General features: G+C 51.3%; 2 long non-coding RNA genes across 2 annotated transcripts; both read left to right on the top strand.

The window, feature by feature from the left end:
- Positions 1–176: 176 nt before the first annotated feature.
- Positions 177–2641, top strand: LOC129529093 (uncharacterized). The gene is made up of 3 exons (XR_008674495.2): positions 177–287; positions 2028–2131; positions 2474–2641. It is a non-coding gene; the product is annotated as an uncharacterized lncRNA (long non-coding RNA).
- A 6921-nt stretch (positions 2642–9562) lies between these two features.
- Positions 9563–17057, top strand: LOC129529092 (uncharacterized). Its single transcript, XR_008674494.2, has 3 exons — positions 9563–9634; positions 12266–12327; positions 16974–17057. It is a non-coding gene; the product is annotated as an uncharacterized lncRNA (long non-coding RNA).
- Positions 17058–17113: the final 56 nt, after the last annotated feature.

Genomic DNA, 17113 nt, shown 5'->3' with positions numbered 1-17113 from the left:
CGCGCACTCGCCCCCACCTGGCCGCAGAGACAGGAACACAAAACACGCAGCTGCCCTGCGGGGTAGGGGACACGTGGCAGGCCAGGGGAGGGGTGGGGCCAGAGGGTCGGGGTCGGGGCTAGAGGGCTGGGGGCGGGGCTGGGGGCGGGGCCGGCGGCAGGGCCGAGGCGGCAGGTGGCAGCGCGAGTTCGCGGTGGGTCTGGGGCGGACACAGGCTGTGCCTTGTGGGAGCCGAGGAGGAGCCAGGGGCGGAGGGCCTGGGGAGGAGAGCAGGCTCGAGCCCGTGGGTAAGGCCCGGGGCGGGGCACCTGGGCCTGGGATGCTGGGTGCATGGTGGGGGCCAGGTGGGGGGGGAACGGGATGTGAGCGGGGGCGGCCGGGGGGACCAGGGAGGCTGGGGAGGCGGGACGTGGCCCGTGTGCGGACGTGGGCGCCGGGTGGAGGGTGCCGGGGACTGGAGGCCCGGCGCGCCCCGCGTCCTTTGTGGGGGACACCTTCGCCTCCTCCCACCCTGCCTGTGTCCGTCCACACCTCCCCAAGCAGACGCCTGGCCCGTACCCCGGGGTTTAGAGCCCAGGGCAGTCGCAGTCACCCAGGCTGACTCGCGGGAGGGCTGCCGATGTGCCAGGCTCTGCGGGGAGGGGAGGGGTCACAAACCTGCCACAGTCCCTGCACGTCGGGTCGTTGCCAGTGGAACTCCTGAGAGGGCACCAGACGTTGGAACCCAAGAGGCATTTGGCACCACAACCCCCAGGTAGAAGAAAAAAGGAAAAAGGGGCCCAGGAGGACGCAGTCCTGCGAACCCCACGAAGGCTTATCTCCAGGGAGTAAAAGACTCGGGGACCCCCCGCCTTCCCGGACCTCAGGGCATTCAGGGTCCTGCAGTCGCCTGGGGTGGTGACACCCGGAATGGTGTGTAGGCAGGGCAGGGCAGGCAGAGCCAGCACCGACCGCATCTCCAGGGGATCTTGCTTCTCAGAGAGGAGACTCTTCCCAGAAAGCAAAACAGGCGGGGACACCCTAGATTCAGCAGCAGCTCCCAGGAGGAGGGACTGCAGGGACAGACTCGGGGCTTCCTGGTAGGCAGGTGGGCGGGAAACTGGCTCAGCCTCCACCACAGCAGCTTGAAGCACAGCCAGCAGTGCCTGAGAAAGGACCTCTGCTCTTCCTAAAGCCAAGGAGGCTCCGTGAGGGTGAAGCGGGGCCAGACCCCACCCCAGCCACACAGGGCTTTGGCTTGCCGTCTTGACTCCCCCAGCAGTGACTTGAAGTTTCTCAGCTCAGTTTAAACAAACAAAACAAAACAAAACAACAACAAAAAAACTTGGCCTATTGCGGTGGCTCACGCCTGTAATCCCAGCACTTTGGGAGGCTGAGGTGGGAGGATTGCTTGAGCCTGGCAGTTTGAGACCAGTCTGGGCAACAAGGCAAGATCCTGTCTATATAAAAAATACAGAAATTTTCATGCATGCCTGTAGTCCCAGCTACTCAGGAGGCTGAGGTGGGAGAATCACCTGAGCCCAGGAGTTCAAGGTTGCAGTGAGCTGTGATCATGCCATTGTACTCTAGCCTAGGGGTGGACCCTGTCCAGGACCTAAGGCCTTGAGAGCAAGACCCTGTCTCCAAACAAACAAACAAACAAACACCACCCCAAACAAACTCAACTAGGAATTTTACTGGGATTGCATTGAATCTACAAATTGATTTGGGGAGAACTGACATTTTACATTATTGAATTTTCTAATCCAGGAATATGGCATAGCCATTTATTTATGTGTTTAATTTCACTGTGTAGTTTGCAGGTGGAGGTCTTTCATGTCTCCAATTAGATTTATTTCTAAGTATTTGGATGCTGATATGGTTTGGCTGTGTCCCCACCCAAATCTCATCTTGAATTGTAGCTCCCATAATCAGCGCGTGTTGTGGGAGGGACCTGGTGGGAGGTACCTGAATCATGGGGGTGGGTTTTTCCCGTGCTGTTCTCGTGATAGTGAATACGTCTCATGAGATCTGATGGTTTTATAAAGGGCAGTCTCCCTGCGCACGCTCTCTTGCCTGCCGCCATGTAAGACGTGACTTTGCTTCTCCACCTTCCGCCACGATTGTGAGGCCTCTTCAGCCACGTGGAACTGTGAGTCCATTAAACCTCTTTTTCTTCGTAAATTACCTATCTTGGCTATTTCTTCACAGCAGTATGAAAATGGACTAATACAGATACTGTTGTAAATGCTATAATTTTAAAGTTCATGTTCTGTTTGTTTGTGCTAGTCTACATACACTTGATGGATTTGTTTTTTGGGTATATTGACCTTGTCCCCATTGACCTTATAACTCCACTGATTAATTCTAACAGATTGTTTATCTATTCTTGAGGCGTTCCTCTGTATGCAGCTGTGTCATCCGTGAACAACCACATTTTATTTTTTTCCCTTCCAACCTTTACATCTTTTATTTCTTCTTGCTTTCTGCACAGGCTGAGGCTTCCAGGCCAATGCTAAGAAGAGTGTGGTCCAGGGCCCTTGTCTCCTTTCCATCTCCAGAGGAAGTCTTCCTGTGCCTCAGTAAACTTTCTGATCTTCATGCAAGTCCTGCGCCTGGCTGGGTGGGCTTTCCTAAGGCAAGTCCCTGTGTACTGTCCTGATATTTGTTGTACCCTGGGCACGGAGGGGCTCAGCCAAAGCCTCCTGTAGCCCAGCCCCCAGTTGCTCCCCTCCCTTTGGGATTGAGAGAGGGAAGCAGGCCCCGGTGGTGGGTGTGGTTTGGTGGCGAGCGGCACTCCTGTCTCCTGTGCCTCCCGGGGTCTCTGTGTGTTTTGTCAGCAGTCTCCTGAGTCACGGGGGGCTTTCCTCCTAGATGTGCTCACGTGGTCAAGGCGGGCTCCTGGGTTTTTTGTTTGTTTGTTTGTTTGTTTGTTTTTTTCTGAGATGGAGCCTTACTCTTTGGCCCAGGCGGAATGGCAGTGGTGCTGTCTCGGCTCACTGCAAGCTCCGCCTCCCGGGTTCACGCCATTCTCCTGCCTCAGCCTCCTGAGTAGCTGGGACTACAGGCGCCTGCCACCATGCCCGGCTAATTTTTTGTATTTTTAGTAGAGACGGGGTTTCACCGTGTTAGCCAGGATGGTCTCGATCTCATGACCTCGTGATCTGCCTGCCTTGGCCTCCCAAAGTGCTGGGATTACAGGTGTGAGCCACCGCGCCCGGCTGTTTTTTGTTCTTGAAACAGGATCTCTCTCTGTCGTCCAGGCCGGAGTGCGGTGGTGCAGTCATAGCTCACTGCAGCCTGGAACTCCTGGGCTCAAGCAATCCTTCGGCCTCAGCCTGTAGCTGGGACTCTAGGCGTGCCCCACCACACCTGGCTTGTTTTTAAAGTTTTTTTGTAGAGATGGAGTCTCCCTATGTTGCTAGCATTGGTGTCAAACTCCTGGGCTCAAGAGATCCTCTTGCCTTGGTCTCCCAAAGCGCTGGGATTACCGGTGTGAGCCACCATGCCTGGCCTAGGCGGGCTCATTTTCACTGGGAGTGTCTGCTTTCTGGTCATTATAGGTGCCTGCTGTTCCTGAATCACTGCTGCCTGGAGACATCTTCCTGTTCTATCTGGAAAACTTCCTGGTCCTACAGCCTGTGAATGGCTGATCAGGGCTCATGAGCCAAGTAGAACTCTGGGACCCAATCCAATTAAACAATGGTGGGGGTCACTGTGCACAGTGTTCCCCACAAACTCTGCTCCAAGCCCTGTGGCAGCCTCTCCTCTGGCCTCAGCCCACCCTGCACCACACTCCCCAGGCCCATCCGCCTTCCCCTTATCAGGGAAGCATGACCGTGATTTTGGGCTTCTTGCCTCCAGAACTGAGGGAATACACTTCTGTTACTTTATACCACCTTGTTCATGTCCTGTGTCAGTGCAGCCCCGGAACATGAGCCCGGCTGGAGAAAGGGCCACTCGCTAGGGTTAGAGGGAACAATCCCCAGAGCTCACACAAGGCTGGGAATAGGGCGTCTAGCCATCAGTCAGAGGTAAACACCTCATTCGTGGGGCATTGCATAGAGCACCCAGAAGGACTTTTCCTCACCACCGAGGAATGTGCTGCTTTCCTACCTAACAAAGCAAGGTCCCCAAGGATGAAACTGTTAAGTGATGTGATAGTGTCCCACAGCAAAGCTCAAGAATGTTTGGAATACAGAAACATCCAACACCCAGAAAGGTAACAGTCACAATGTATGGCATTCAATTAAAAAAAAAAATTACGAGGCCAGCAAAGAAGCAGGAAAATACAACCCGTAATGAGCAGAAAATCCAACCCATTAAAATTGACCTAGAAATGTGATAGGTGAGAGAATTGCTATGCAAAGAAATTCACACAGTCACTGTAACTATGATGCGTGCTCAGGAAGCCAGCTGAAAGCCCAAGCAGAGACAAAGAACATATAAAAAGGCTCTGACAAGACTGGGTGTGGTGGCTCATACCTTTGATCCCAGCACTTAGGGAGGCCAAGGCAGGAGGATCGCCTGAGCCCAGGAGTTCAAGACCAGCCTGGGCAACACAGCAAGACCCTGTTTAAAAAAAAAAAAAGTCTCTGACGAAACTGCTGGAGATAAAAACCACAATGTCTGATGTGAAAATCACACTGGATGAGGTACGACATGAATGGTAGGGTGGACATGGCGGAGGAAAAGAGCAGAGGACCTGAAGACGTAGCTGTAGAAATCATATAAAATATAACACATGGGGGCAAAGGAGGGAAAAAGACTCCAGAGCATCAGTGGGCTGTATGAGGATGATGCCAACGGGTTAGTATGTCTGTAAGGGAAGCTTCCCAAAGAGGAGAAGCAAAAAAACATTTGAAGAAATAGTGATTAAAGTTATTCCAAATTTGGTGAAATCTAAGAAGCTCATACATAAGAAACACACAAAACATAAGAAACACACAAAAAAACCCGACATCAGCCAGGCGCGGTGGCTCACGCCTGTAATCCCAGCGCTTTGGGAGGCCGAGGCAGGAGGATCGCTTGAGCCCAGGAGTTCGAGACCAGCCTTGGCAATGTGGCAAAAACCCAACTCCACAAAAAATACAATAATTTTCCAGGCATAGTGATGCACACCAGCAGTCCCAGCTATCTGGGAGGCCGAGGCAGGAGGATTGTTTGAGCCTGGGTGGCGGAGTGAGACCCTGTTTAAAAAACAAAACAAAAACTGACAGCAAGGCACGTAAAAAATCAAATGGCCTTAAAAAGAAAATTTTTAAGGAACAAAAGGATGACAATATTTTTGTCAGAATATTTGCATTGTTGGAAACAACACAGGCTGGAAATGGTGGAACGGCATCCCGAAAGCACTGAAAGAAAACAACAGTCGATGTAAAATTCTTTTTTTTTTTTTTTCCAATGAAGTCTCGCTCTGTCGGCTGGGCTGGAGTGCAATGGTGCAATCTCGGCTCACTGCAACCTATGCCTCCTGGGTTCAAACGATTCTCGTGCCTCAGCCTTCTGAGTAGCAGGCACATGCCACCACGCTCAGTTAATTTTTGTATTTTTAGTAAAGACAGGGTTTCACCATGTTGGCCAGGCTGATCTTGAACTCCTGACCTCAGGTGATCCACCTGCCTCGGCCTCCCAAAGTGCTGGGATTATAGGCGAGAGCCACCGCGCGCAGCCAATTTAAAATTCTTTACCCAATGAAAACATTTTTTTCTTTAGAAAAGGTGAAATTAGTTTTTCAGAAACACAAAAATTGAAAGAGTTCATCGCCATCAGACCAGTGTCCTGGCAATGTTAAAGTGATGTCCCATTGTTACCGGGTGGAACGTCTTGACTGTGGGTTGGCCAGGTTCTTGGTGTGTTGAACAAAGAATTGAACAAAATGCACAAACAAAGCAACAAAAGAACGAAGCAATGAAAGGCAAGCAACGAAAGAAAGTAACGAAAGCACAGATTTTTATTTATTTATTTTTAAAATGTTTACTGGAACGCCATGCATTGCCTTCATTTATTGTATTTCAAATCACTGTACATTTACTTTTGTGAAAACACTGCCTACATTTTCTACTACAAAAAAAAAAAAAACCTTAAAAATTGTTTCAGGAACGTGGAGAACTAGCCGACTTAAATATTACCGCTGCACTACAGCCATTTCTGCAATTCCCGTTTCTTAAAAAACTGTCTTGTCTGAAAACACACAATATATGGAGCAATTGTGAAAAACAGACATTTACATACACTTCTAAAGTCTTACTGAAAATGTCTTTTTGGCCCTGGATAACCAATCATAGGTGCGGCTGCAGTAGCAGGATATGAGTGCTCCTGTTGGTTCTTACCATCGTGCATATTTGGAACATTATTTCTGTTTTGCTGAGTCGAAGGCACAGCTACATTGAGGCGGAAGTACATTCCGCAGAGTGGGAGCGGACTCGAGCAAGTGGCTCAAGACACTATCTCCCCTGTTGCAATGCTCCTCAAGTTTTTATAAAGCTAAAAGATTTGGTAACACCCCTAGGTGCCCTTTAGAGGCCTCCCATTGGTTACACCCTATGAAGGATTGATCTGCGGCCAATCAGAGGCTGACGTGGAGGCTTGTGTCTTGTCATCACAGGGGTGGGGATGCGGCTTGTGTGCTGCCCGGTCTTGCCTGGAGCTGGCGGAGCCCGCTGCTCTTTTGCTTCTGCCTTAACTAACCTTGGTTACCCCAATTCCCTATTCTCCTGCCTCATCATCCTCAACATATTAAGTAAGGTTAAAGTAAGCTCTGTAAGCAGAAGGAAAGTTGTATCAAACGGACACAACAGTAAAGAAATAGCGCCAGAAATGGCAACTATGTAGCCAAATATAGAGACGAACATTCCTGTGAGACAAGGGATTGGAACAGACTTCCCCAAAGAAGAAGTACAGATGGCAAATGAGCACACACAAAGATGCTCAGCGTCATTCGTCATCAAGGAAACACAAATTTGAACCACAGTGGGGCACCGCTGCGCACCTCCTGGAAAGGCTGGAATGTACAGGACGGACCATGCCAGTGCAGGGAAGGGTGTAGATTCGCTGGAACCCCCAGACCCTGCATGGGGGAGTGTAACATGCTACAGACATTTTAGAAATCAGCCTGGCAGTTTCTTGAAAAGTTACACCTCAGTCACCACGTGATCCAGCAGTTCCACCCCAGGTGGCCATCCACGAGAAGGCCTCTGTCCATGTAGAGAACTTGACTTCGACATTCATAGCGGCTTTATTCATAATAGCCGTGAACGGGAGACAAGCCAAATACCCTTCAACAGGCGAATGGATAAAATAAATTGTAGTACACCCACATAAGGAAAGTTTTTCAGCTAGAAAAACAGAATGAGCTACCCCAGGGTGCAGCAACGGTAACTCTCAAAAGCATTATGTTTGGTGATAGAGGCCAGACTCAAAATGCTGCATCCTGGGTGGTTTCATTCACATGAAAGTCAAAACTACAGGATTAGCGAATAGAATACAGGAGCCCAGGGCGAGGGTGGAGGAGGGGATTGACTGTAAAGAGGCCCAGGGAGGGAAAGTTTTGGTGTGATGGGAATGTTCCACCTAATCGTCATGTTGGTGGTTACACAACTGTGTACATTTGTCAGAACTCATCAAATTATATTTAAAATTGGTGAATTTTGTTGTATGTAAATTATACCTCAAAGAGTTTTGTTGTTGTTGTTTTCTGAGACGGGGTCTTGCTCTGTCATCCAGGCTGGAGTGCAGATGTGTGATCACAGCTCACGGCAGCCTCGGCCTCCTGGGCTCAAGTGATCTGCATGCCTCAACCTCCCAAGTAGCTGGGACCACAGACACACGTCACTACACTAGGATATTTTAAACAATTTTTTTTTTTTAGTAGAGATGGGGTCTTGCTATGTTTCCCAGGCTGGTCTTGAACTCCTAGGCTCAAGCGATTCCCCTGTCTTGGCCTCCCAAAGTGCTGAGGTTACAGGTGTGAGCCACTGTGCCCAGCTCTAGTTTTTATTTTATTTCAATAGCTTTGCACAGGTGGTTTTTGGTTCCATGGATGAATTGTGTAGTGGTGAAGTCTGAGATTTTAGTGCAGCCATCACCTGAGTAGTGTACATTGTACCCAATAGGTAGTTTTCTTTTTTGTTTTGTTTTTGAGACAGAGATTCGCTCTTGTTGCCCAGGCTGGAGTGCAATGGCATGATCTTGGCTCACCGCAACCTCTGCCTCCCAGGTTCAAGTGGTTCTCCCGCCTCAGCCTACTGAGCAGCTGGGATTACAGGCGTGCGCCACCACACCCGGCTAATTTTGTATTTTTAGTAGAGATGGGTTTCTCCATGTTGGTCAGGCTCGTCTTCAACTCCCGACCTCAGGTGATCCACCTGCCTCGGCCTCCCAAAGTGCTTGGATTACAGGGGTGAGCCACCGCACCCGGCCTCCCAATAGGTAGTTTTTTGTCCCTCATCCCCATCCCTCCCTCCTCCTTTTTGATTCTCCAGTGTTCATTATACCACTCTGCATGCCTTTGTGTACCCACAGCTTAGCTCCCGCTTATAAGTGAGAACATACAGTATTTGGTTTTCCATTCCTGAGTTGCATCACTTAGAATAATGGACTACAGTTCCATCCAAGTTGCTACAAAAGACATTATTTCATTCTTTTTTATGACTGAGTTGTATTTCATGACATATATGTGTGTATTTCATTATCTGTCCGTCCGTCCGTCCGTCCATCCTTCCATCCATCCATCCAACTATCTATCTATCTATCTATCTATCTATCTATCTATCTATCTATCTATCTATCTACCTATCTATCTATCTATCTATCTATCTATCTATCTATCTATCTATCTATCTCACACTTTCTTTATCCGCTCATCAGCTGATGGGCACTTGGGTTGGTTCCATGTCTTTGCAATTGTGAACTGTGCTGTTATAAACACACATGTGCAGGTGTCTTTTTGATGTAATGACTTCCTTTCCTTTGGGTGGATGCCCAGTAGAGGGATTGCTGGGTCGAATGGCTAATCTACTTTTAGTTCTTTGAGAAATCTCCATACTGTTTTCTATAGAGGTTGTATTAGTTTACGTTCCCGCCAGCAGTGTGTAAGCATTCCCTTTCACCACCTCCACACCAACATCTATTGTTTTTTGACTTTTTAATGAGGCAGAAATTTAAAAATAAATATGCATTCATTCACTCTAAGAAAAGTAACAGGCAAGGCAAAGGTTAAAAAGAAAAGAACAAGTTTTCCTCTGCCTAGCAGGGGAAAGTGCAGCAGGCTCACCTCAAGGACAGTTATAAGATAACACTGAGTAGCCACCGCCAAAGGAATGGGCTCCAGACACCCCCACTCCAGAGCAAGGTTGAGGGAAAAAAGAGAGAAAGACAAATTCTTTTACTGTTACTCCTTTCCCAGGCTTCTTAAGCATGATTATGTTTTACAAATGTCTGTATTTAGCCAGTTCTTGTTTTTCTTTTGACACAGCTATGAGGTCACTAGCTATGCAAGGCCACAAGTTATGCTAAATCAACAGTTACGCTATAGGTTACGTGACCTGTCATTGTACGATTAACTGCTTTGTTTTACTCTTGTAGGTCCGCTTATAAAAACCCTGCTCAGTCTTTGTTCAATGCTCAGCTTTTTGGATGTGAGTCCTCTGAGCCGGTACGTACCTAAAATAAACAACAATCCTCCTGTACTCCATAGTGGTCTCTCCGTTCCTCAGTTTACTGCAACATTAATAATGGCCATTCTGGCTGGGATAAGGTGGTATCTCATTGTGGTTTTAATTTGCATTTCCCTAATGATTAGTGATGTCAAGCATTTTTCATGTGTTTCTTGGCCATTTGTTTATCTTCTTTTGAGAAATGTCTATTCAGGTCATTTGCCCACTTTTTAATGAGATTGTTTTTCTTTTCTTGCTGATTTGAGTTCCTTGCAGATTCTGATTATTAGTTCTTTATCAAATGCATAGTTTGCAAACATTTTCTCCCATTCTGCGGGTGTTCTGTTTACTCTAATGATTCTTTCTTTTGCAGTGCAGAAGGTTTTTAGTTTAATTAGGTCCCACTTATTTATATTTGGTTTTGTTGCATTTGCTTTTGGGGTCTTGGTCATAAATTCTTTGCCAAGGCTGATGTCCAGAAGAGTTTTGCCTAGGTTTTCTTCTAGAATTTTTATGGTTTCAGATCTTAGATTAAAGTCTTTAATTCATTTGAGTTGATTTTTGTATATGCTGAAAGATAGGTATTCAGTTTCATTCTTCTACACGTGGCTCACCAGTTTTTCCCAGCATCTATTGAATACGGTTTTGTTTGCTTTATCAAAGATCAGTTGGTTGTAAGGATTTGGCTTTATTTCTTCATTCTCTATTCTGTTCTATTGGTCTGTTATCTACTTTTGCACCAGTATCATGCTGTTTGGTAACTATAGCCCTGTAGTATAGTTGGAAGTCAGGTAATGTGATGCCTCCAGATTTGTTCTTTTTGCTTAAGATTGCTTTGCCTATTGAGGCTCTTTTTTGTTTCCAAATGAATTTTAGCATTGTTTTTCTAATTCTGTGAAAAAGGAATGTTGGTATTTTGATGGGAATTGCACTGAATCTGTAGATTGCTTTGGGCAGTTTGGTCATTTTCACAATATTGATTCTTCCAATAAGTGAGCATGGGATATATTTCCATTTGTGTCATCTGTGATTTCTTTCAGCAGTGTTTATAGTTCTCCTTGTAGAGATCTTTCACCCCCTTGGGTACATATATTCCTAGGTATTTTATTTTTTTGCAGCTATTGTAAAAGGGATTGAGTTCTTGATTTGATTCTCAGCTTGGTCATCATTGGTATAGAGCAGTGCTACATTGATTTTGTGACCTGAGGCTTTACTGAATTCATTTATCGAATCTAGGAGTCTTTTGGAGGAGTCTTTAGGGCTTTCTAGGTATAAGATCATACCGTTGGCAAACAGGTAGTTTGAATTCCTCTTTTCCAATTTGAATGTCCTTTATTTCTTTCTCTTGCCTGATGGCTCTGGCTAAGAAATTCAGCTAATTTGCAAAAGCAAAGAAAAGAGGGTATCAGCCTGGGAAAAGGCATACAGGAAGATAGCTCAAAGTGAGCACATTAGATTCAGGGCGAACAGGTGTGTGTGGAGTAGGGTTTGAGGGCTACTGAGTGGAACTCTCAGATCGCAGAGGGAGGACCCATTCTCCCCCACCATCGGGGTGGCTGGGCTGGTCATTGTGGGGAGCTGGCTCGTGGCCAGCGTGGATGTCCTCCCCTCTGTGAGTTGGCTCTCTGCCCCGCGCCACCAGGAGGATGTCCTTTGTTATTTCACACTCAGCCTGCACGTGGGCAGCAGATGCAGGAGACAAGAAGACACGGGACACCTGGGGGTATGTTTGGGATGGGCAGGTGGAGAATCCATCTTAGTTGGTGGTAATGGAATGGTTTTAGTAGGTGGAAGTTACAAAGAAGCTTGTTTTGGTTTACCATGGAGTACAAGGGTACCATGGGGAACCGAGCTGTCCAAATACAGAACTGGCTCTTTGCAGGCTGTCTGGGCGAGTGTGTGTTGGGGACGTTGCTGAGAGGATCTTGTCCTGCTGAGGGCTAGATAGAGCTCTTGAACGGTCCAAGTCAGCTTCCCATGAGGGGTCCCAGGGCCCCACAGCATCCGAGACTGAACCTGACAGGCCCACGGAAGGGCTGGTAGCTGACGGTCAGCACCCCAGCTGCAGTGGGACCCCTTGGCCTCCCTCCTGGGCTCCAGCTCCAGGCCTGGAAGGGCTGAACAGGAGGATGCAGTCCCAGCTGACAGGAAGTCTGAGGAGCAGCTTGTAATGAGCTTCGTTGGCTGACAGGTTTTTTTTTTTATTAAAAAAATTTGTTTTTTTTGAGACAGAGTCTCGCTCTGTCACCAGGCTGGAGTGCAGTGGCATGATCTTGCCTTGCTGCAAACTCTGCCTCCTGGGTTCAAGCAATTCTCCTGCCTCAGCCTCCTGAGTACCTGGTATTACAGGCACGCACCACCACCTGGCTGATTTTTGTATTTTTAGTAGAGACGGGGTTTTGCCACGATGGCCAGGCCGGTCTCAAACTCCTGACCTCGGGTGATCCTCCTGCCTCAGCCTCCCAAAGTACTGGGATTACAGGCATGAACCACCGCGCCCAGCTGGCTGACAGTTTTATGTTACCACGAGCGCAGCTCCTTGTCAGGGCAGGTCTGTGGTTGTGCTACGGCTCATTAATGACATTATGCAAATCATGCATCTCTCCTGTGTGTGCCCACTCCCCCTGCAGGCCTCCGTGGCACTCAGTAAGCAGCGGGCTCAGGGAGAGCGTCCTGGATGGTCACCATGCAGGTAAGATGAGGAGGACACTTGGAACCAGGCATTGGATGTGAGCCCCACCCCGTGGGAGGGGGACGGGGGGATGCTGGGCACCAGGGGGACCTGTGGGCCAACTGGCCCTGGGCTTGTGCTTGGGGAGTGAATGATGAGTTCTGACCCCCATGCACCCCTGCGGGCCCCTGGCATCACTGGCCCCATCCTTCACCCCTGCCAACCACACTTGCCCTGTGCCTCTGAAGCTCCCCCACTAAGAGGGTGGAGTCTAATTCCCTGCCCCTTGACTATGGGTTCAGCCATGTGACTTGCTTTGACTGAGGGGATGTTCACGGGGCATGTGGTGCTCTGAACTGAGAGCTGCGGTGACCAGGCTACTGTACTATGTTGCTGCCATCAGTGAGGGTGGCTAGCCTGCTGGTCAGGGGGAGGATGAGGGAGTGGGGGGCAGAGCTCAGCTGCCCCAGCGGCCTGGCCTGGACCAGCCAACCAAATGCTGACTCTGTGCTGCTGAGATCGTGTTTGTGTTTGTTACTCAGCAGTAACTAGCTGATACATGGTCCCCGCAACAGACAAGGAAGCCCAGAGGTAGCTAAGTGACACTCCCAAGGCTACACAGCATCTCCTACTGGGAGCTGTGTAAGAAATGACCCCCCCCAAACCCTCCATCCTGGCAGCTGAGGGATGAAGGAGAGACCCAGTCCTCCTGTTGTCCACCTCCTCAATATCTAGGTGGGACCCCTACAATATCTTGATTTTTTAATGTTGACAATTGTGGTCAGCTGAAAAATCCCCCCCCACCCCCACCGCCCTAAAAGAAAAACAGCCTGTGAAGGTGACCTTATTTGGAAATAGAATCTCTGCAGATATGATCAAGTTGAAGGTCTCAAGATGAGATCTTTCAGGACTAGTCATAGGCCCGAAATCCAATGGGAAGTGTCCATATGTAAGAGGGAGATGGAGGGAGGTTACACTAAGATGAAGTGAAGATGGAGGTGGAGACGGGAGTGATGTGGGCGTGAGCCAAGGAACTAGAGGCTGCAAGAGGCAGTGAGGGCTCATCCCCTAATTCCCCGGAGGGAGCTCAGCCTTGCCGACCCCTTGATTTCGGCCCAGGGATACTGATCTCAGACTTTTGGCTTCCAGGACTGGGAGAGCATAAATGTCTTTCTTTTAAGCCACCCAGTTTGTGGGACTTTGTTACCTCAGGAAACAAATACAACAGTATATTCAACACTGTGAAGTGTGCTGTGCCAGGCGGACCGTGCCTGAGGCTGGGCCGGCCTGTGGTCTGCAGCGTTGACCCCTTCTGAGCCCCCTGAGGGAGCCCCTGCCTGCCCCAGGCCAGGGTCTCAGTGCATCCGGCTGTCTCTGCCGAGGCCGCAGACCCTCCCTCTTGCACCTCCGTGTGCTTGAGATGAAGAGCCGGCGCTGTGTCCTCAGGCTGCTGAGGGGTAGCCCTTGGGTGGCTGGCCGTGGTCTCAGGGGCAGGAACGGCACAGGGGGCTGAGCAGGGATTTCGGGTGCTGTCCCTGCCCGACCCTCCCAGTTGGCCCAGCTGACTTCCCCTGCCCGGCTCAGCAGCGAGGGGCCCAGCAGCAGGGAGGTCAGTACCTTGGACAGCGTCCTGCAGCCCCCTGTGAGCCGAGGAGGGCTGTGTGTGTGTGTTTGCACGTGTGCATGTGTGTGCTTGTGCACATGTGTGAGTGAGTGGGGGGTGCAGGGTCCCGCAGCTGGCTGGGCCATGCCTCTTTCGTCTGCCCTGCGGGTGGGTCTGTCAATACCTGGCTGAGTGGCCAGTGCCATGGATGAGTGGCTCTGCCCAGCATAGGCCTGTGAACTGACCTCTCTGAATCCTCCTGGGACAGAGGAGTGACAGCGACCCCCATCCTGGGAAATGACCCAAGAGAAGGCCTCTGGGGCTCCCTGGAAAGGGCCTCAAGCTGGATTTTTCAGGTCGTTTGCCAGGCCCTGGCCTCTAGGCCTGTAAGCTCCCCCCTTGAAGCTGGGAGGGGGGTGCTTTGCAGATCACCTGACCCTCACCCCCACCACAGGGCCTCACCCTGGGAGTCTGATTACAAGGAGTGTCCCCCCACCAGGACTCCGGTCCCAGGCCTACAGCAGTTGCCTAATTGTGAATGTAATTAACTGCTCGCACCCTCAAAATTAGCAAGTGGCTAATTGTGCCTGTAATTATCAACTGCACCCATAATTAACCGTGTGAGTGGTTTTTTGTTATGCAAGTCAGTGTACATGTGAATTGTGCCCCAGGAAAAGGAAGGTGGGGGGGCCCAGGGCTGGGGGAGGGGAGAGGGTGGGAGGGAGCCCAGGACTGGGGGAGGGAAGAGGGTGGGAGGGGGCCCAGGGCTGGGGGAGGGGAGAGGGTGGGAAGAGGGGCCCAGGGCTGGGGGAGGGGAGAGGGTGGGAGGGAGTCCCAGGGCTAAGGGAGGTGAGAGAATGGGACAGAGGGGCCAGGGCTGGGGAAGGGGAGAGGGTGGGAGGGAGGTGCCCAAGGCTAGGGGAGGGGAGAGGACGGTAGGGGGAGGCCCAGGGCTGGCGGGAGGGAGGGTGGGAAGGAGGGCCCCAGGGCTGTGGAAGGGGAGAGTGTGGGAGGGAGGGCCCAGGGCTGTGGAGGGGCGGTTCCAGGGCTGGGGAAGGGGAGAGGGTGGGAGGGAGGGCCCAGGGCTGGGGGAGTGAAGGGGTCACCACTGGGCCCAGCCCTGTGGCCTGCCCTTCGGGGAGCTGGGACTGACCGGCTCCTGAGGCGGAGGTGGAGGCTGCTGGGTTGGGCACCAGCGTGGGGCTCAGGTCAGACTGCTGCTGCTCAGCAGGGGCCGGAGGGCTGCCTGCTTCTTCGAGCTCAGTTTCCTCAGCCTTTGAGCTCAGCCTCCACAGGTCCAGGGTGGCTGGCACTGACACTGTGCAGGGGCTCCACTCTTGAGCCACTACCAGTGTGGACTCAGGCTCTCAGGGCAGGTGGGGTCAGGGGACTGGGCCAGTGGTAGAGCTTTGAGGACCCAAAGTCTGGTGTGGGAGAACCCGTTTGTGCCTGGACTCATGGCCTGGGGGGCTGGGATTCTATAGTGGGGAGGCGAGGCCAGGGTGCCAAGGTGATCAGAGGGGCACATTGGCTTGCAAGAGGCGGGCAGAGCAGGGGGGCAGATCATGGGGCTGTGAGCCCACGACCCCCAGCTTGGCTGGGACTTGGCAGGAGAATGTCCTTCCTGGGTGGCGCCCACGGCAGACCCACCTTACAGCCATGTGCCAGAGTGGGTGCAGATGGGTGGGATGGCCGGGAGGCTCAGCCTGGGCAACTGGGGTATTGGGGCAGCCTGGGGGGTCCTGGATAGTTGTCTGCAGTGGTGGGCAGTGAGTGGCCTGGCCCAGCCACCCACGGGCAGTCTCTCAATGCACAGACACCGCTGCACTGACCCTACATGGGGCCTGGCTGGTTTGGGATGGAGGCTGTCCCGGCTGGGTCCCCTTCGTCATAGCCAGGCAGGTGCTGGGAGCTGATGCTTGTGCCCTCCAGAGGCCCACAGGGAAGGCGGGTCCTGACCACTGAGGGCCTCCGAGGTCAGGCCCAGGACTGTGGACTTTGTCTCAGGTGTGTTGGGAGACTCAGCGTTCCCCTAGAGTTGGGAATGCAGCTCAAGTTCACGTCCAAACTCAATATGCTCTGGAGGGACCCTTCCCCCACCCAGTACCACAGCCTCCTGATACAGTGCTCTCTGCGTCCTGGAGGTGTCCTGTTGCTGCATCCTCCAGGGACGCGGGTGCTGTGTCCTCACATGGACAAGAGCAGAAGGTGAAGGGGGAGCCTCTATCAGAGCACCAATGTCATGCACGAGGTGGGAGCCCCTGGGACCGGGATGGCATCTTATCAAAGGGCAGGAGGTAGAGAGCTGGGCCTTTCTGCCCCTCACCTTCCACCATGTGAGGACGCCTGGATGGCACCATCTGTGTGGGGCAGGCCCTCACCCAGCACCAACCCTGTGGTGCCTGGATCCCGGACTCCCGGCCACCAGACCTGACCCATGTTCCCGTCCACTGTGATCAAGTACCCAGTCCCGGCAATAGGTGGTTACAGCACCACACATGAGACAGCTGGTTACTGGACATAGTGAGTTGGCCTCCTGGGCTGGTTAGTATGGATAATAGGCCGGCTTCCTGGGCTGGTTAGTGTAGTTAATGGACTAGTTCCCACCCAGTTAGTGTAGTTAATGGCTTGCTTTTCTGGGCTGGTTAGTGTAGTTAATGGACTAGCTTCTCACATAGTTAGTGTTGATAATGGGCTGGTTGATAATGGGCTGATTAGTGTACTTAATGGGTTGTTTTCCTGGGCTGGTTAGTATAGTTAATGGACTAGTTTCCCACTGGGTTAGTGTTGATTAGGGCTGGTTTCCAGGGTAGTTAGTATAGTTAATAGGTTGTTTTTCTGGGCTGGTTAGTGTAGTTAGTGGACTACCTTCCCACCTGGTTAGTGTAGTTAATGGGTAGTTAATACCCCAGAGCTTCTGGAGGCTGGGCAGGTGCTGTCTTTCAGCAGGTGGTCATCAGGGCCCTGGGCAGCCGCTGAGCAAGTGTCCCCCATGCTTCTCAGTCCTGGAACCCAAACCCCCAGCTCCCACGGTGCAGAGAGTCACAGTGCTCCTCATTGTCAGTGAGACAGGGCGGCCACGGTGCAGACAGTCGCCATGCTCTTCATCGCTGGTGAGAAGGGGCGGCCATGGTGCAGACAGTCGCCATACTCCTCCTCGTTGGTGAGAAGGGTCTGCCACGGTGCAGACAGTCGCAGTGCTCC

Source organism: Gorilla gorilla, chromosome 21 (genome assembly GCF_029281585.2).
Source record: "Gorilla gorilla gorilla isolate KB3781 chromosome 21, NHGRI_mGorGor1-v2.1_pri, whole genome shotgun sequence".
Classification (NCBI taxonomy): domain Eukaryota; kingdom Metazoa; phylum Chordata; class Mammalia; order Primates; family Hominidae; genus Gorilla; species Gorilla gorilla.
Note: the sequence above shows the minus strand (reverse complement) of the source record. Positions and strands in the feature narration are given on the sequence as shown.